This window comes from Amphimedon queenslandica, unplaced genomic scaffold (assembly GCF_000090795.2).
Source record: "Amphimedon queenslandica unplaced genomic scaffold, v1.1 AMPQUscaffold_12114, whole genome shotgun sequence".
Taxonomy (NCBI): Eukaryota; Metazoa; Porifera; class Demospongiae; order Haplosclerida; family Niphatidae; genus Amphimedon; species Amphimedon queenslandica.
In genome coordinates this window covers 9,374-13,533 of record NW_003547647.1, presented here as the reverse complement: position 1 = coordinate 13,533, position 4,160 = coordinate 9,374, and positions in this window count along the sequence as shown.

Genomic DNA, 4,160 nt, shown 5'->3' with positions numbered 1-4,160 from the left:
TTTTTATCCAGCTATTATCAATGTGCTGAATGTGCTTAATAGCACAAACACCTCTTTGAAGATTGAGGAGATCTTTCTCTAAATCATGTAGCTTTCCAAAGTAAACATTATTAAACTGATGATCTACATCAAGCAGGGTCATGTCTTCAGACTCTAACTTATCTAATAAAGACTGGCAGGCTTGAAGTACTGGTCTCCATACAAAAGAATCCACATTAGAAAAAGGTATTGGTTCTGAATGTGCATCAAGTCTTTCTTTCCAATACTTGTTAAAGAGATCATTATGGTATTTAAAAGAGATAATGTAGAAATCATCAAGATAAGTATCAAGTGGTCTGGAATCAGGAAAACAAACAACATTACAGCTACCATCAGATGTAGCTGTAACACATAAAGTGTTTATCCTTTCCTTTTGAAAATCTTTTTGAAGAGCTGCTATTAGTTCTGGCTGACCTATCAAAATGTAATGCATTATTCTTTCAAAAAATAAGTATCTAACCTATCAACTTCCTGCCAATTTGAGATAGAAAGTGCAATAACTTGCCCTTGTAGTCCTCAAAATGTTTAAACTCTTTTAAACGTTTTGCTATACTTTCCTGTAACACAGCTGGTTGAGAATTAGTACTAGCTTCACAAAGTTTGTTCATTTGAGTTTGTTTATCTTTTATTGCCCTCAAATCAGTTACTGTAATGTTTCCATTATGAATATTAGCACACACTGCATCCAAATTACTGATGGCACATGTCACTATTAATGCCCATTCACCTTCCTTTCTCCCAACTTGAGCATCTACAAAAACAAAAACAATCCAAGGTGCTTTACAAGTATTTACAAGTTCATAGTAAAGCTCTTGTAAAATGCTTTACAAGCTTAAGTCATGTACATATAGCATGCATGTATGCTGTGCATATTTAGTGTTTTGATTTCTGCATCTAACACCCTAAAATCTATGCTTTACTTTGTACACCCCTTTACACATTTCCATAGTGCATATAATGAAAAACTTTTACGGTCCAAAGGATTCATATAATAAAACTCACAAATTAGCATAAAAATAGCTAAAAAGTAAAAAATTTAAATTATCACGCAGGTTTGCTAAAATTCATACAATTAGCAATTCGGTAATAATAACAGTTGCGATAACAGCTTACTATAAACTTTCAAAAAGCCAGGCCATAATTCCCATTCCAAGAGGTCATGAAAAGGAACTTCTGCTTTATTTATAAAGTCTGGATACTTCTTTTCAAGAATTTTAGCAATCAAATTTACAACACGTGTCGAATTCAATTCAACTAACTGATCCCATCGTTGAATCTATTGTACAAAAATTATAGAAAGGCAAATATCATAGATGGCTTACTGATTGTTTTTTAGAAAATAAATCGTCTAATGCATCAATTGCTTTGGTCAAGAATATATTCCTAAAAAAGTCAGGAATTCCTTTCCGATGCTCAACACTGACAAAAAGATCAATCTTCAGTTCTGATGAAGGCACTCCTGCAACCCTATCATTAACAAGATCTCCAACTATCTTCTCTAACTCATTCTTCATTTCTTCACATGGAAATTCTAAAGCAAGAATATTCTCCCAAAACTATAATATATTAAATGAATGTAAAGTTAAGATACACATACAATGTATATACTTTCAACTCCAGGTTATCTTTCAATAAATAACTCTGATGACCACTAGTTTTAAATTTTCCACCGAAAAAAGACCCACCAATAACTTCACTGAGTACAACCCAGTCCTTCAGTAGGACTGTAACTTGTTCTCTCAAATTTTTGTACAAAGTATTTCTGTTGTCTGACTCTTCTTCATCATAAATTGTAACTCTGTAAAAAATGTGAATGAAAAGTGACACAGACAACTCTACTAGGGTTCTTGAAACATTAGAATAATTGAGTATCTTTTTAAAACTTTGGACAAGATGAACAGTAGCCTCGGAACATCGTCTAAAAAAGTTAAAGCTGCAAAGAATATGATCATCATTATAGCAAATAGACATGCAACTAACTCTTTTATATCTTCCTGGTAGATTCTTTTCATAATGCAAGCCATTGGTTTTTCAAAACAATGTTCCTTCTATAAAAGTAAATAATAATAATAATCAATATTATTTTATAATACCAAATTGTCACTAATAAAATGAGAGCGAAGACTGTATGCATGAGAAACTTGTAAGCCAAGTCTCTCAATAAGCCACACAATAGCTAATTCAATTGGTAATATTTCACAAAGAAGACTGGTTTCCTTTTGTGGACAAATATAAGGAATTAGAGTCAACATTTTTGAATCAAATTGAAATAGCTCTTTAATTTCATCATAGTGCTTTTTGATAAACCTAAAAAATTTAAATTCAATTAATGCCAATGGTCTCTAAATCTTACCCTGTTTTAGTTTCTAAAAGAATTTGCAACGATAGTAATGAACTGCTACCCCAAATTACTCTATCCAGTGGAAAATGTTTTGGCTGATTTGGTTTTGAGAGATCACGCAAAAAATGCAGTAAAGGAAATGATCTGAGAACAGTGAATATAGAATCAAGGCTCCTTAGTTCACCTATTATCTTTGAATGATGATTAAAACCATCAATAACAACTTCCCTATACATTGGAGCAAGATATAAATTGAATTGTGTAGTTTTGCAGTTCATTATTAAAGTATAGCTAAATCTACTTGTATCATTAAAACTATTTACAAAATTAATTAATAAATTACCGTAAGCGTAAAAATTATTGTGGCGGATAAATTTTCTTTTTTTCCGTGGGTGACACAAATCCACGAAATTTTAATGCAAGGGTGTGGTGGTTAGTTCAATAGGCCACGTGACAGCCACATGCACTGATCATAAATGTTACTCGTCTCTCTTTCACACTTCAGCATCTCTCCTTCCTCTGCTTCCCAGATCTCCTTATATACATGGTAGCCCCTGATAACTGAAAAGATAGTGAAGGTAGGCATCTCTGCAGGTATTGCCATGTCACCACGTGGTCAATAAATTAATAAGATTGGGTAACACCTACCACGAAATTTTTAATGCACAAAAATTATTTTTATGGAAAAATTCCAAAAAGTCGAAATTTACACCACAAAATTTTTTATGTTTACGGTATTACTTTTATTATTTACGTAACATCAGTATACAATAATTTATTTATGATCAATATTTTTATCTTATTAATTTTTTCATTTTACTACTTAAAAAAATGATAAAATTCAGTGCACAAATATGCAATCTACATGTACATGTACATTCCAACATCCCACACATGCACAAAATTAGATTCTACATATATGTACATAAAACTTGATCTGTTAGCTGAAGACAAATAATACAGCATAAATCCAACAATAGTATAATTTCCAGCTACTAAATATTGAGCATTTAAATCAATTGTGGCAAAGGCAGGTTATGTGTACAGTACACTATCACAATTCACTCAAACCACATCAAAAAGCTTTCATTAAAATGTGATATTTTGACTGCAATCTATAATCAGAAACATGTAATTAATGCAGCATATGGCACGATTAAAAAGAGCCAAGTTATAAGTAAATAAGAGGGCTAACTTTTCTTCAGATTGCCTTATCATGCTCAATAAATCATCTAGTTCTTTTTCCCCATCAGTTACAGAAAGAGTCATAACTTGAATTAATTTAATTTTATATTCTTCCTTCATATCAATAAAATGAGTCTGTTTCAAGCTCTTTAGACAACAGGCAAGGATTAGACCAGATGCCAAGCGATGACTGCAAGACTGTAACAAAAATAATTCTGAAATCATTTTCTCGAACCATAACTTCACATACTGCAATGGAAAATGAATAATAATGCAATAATTGTTTCTATATAAATACTTACATGATCCAGTCCATGAACAGGCCATCTTTGAACACTCAATCCTTGTTCAATAAATTGAACATAAATATTTTCAAATAATCCCAAAATTCCATCAATCCCATCTTGAATGGTAAATTTTGCTTCAAAATTTCCAGTTGTAAACAATTTTCTTGTTGGTTCTAAGTGAATTTCCATACATTTTGAACGCATAATAACCGGAGATGGAACAGTAATGGTGTCTAAGTCATCTGATTCTTTCTTGTTCCAAAAGGACACATAATTCAACATTTTCTTAACAGTACCAATTTCTTCTT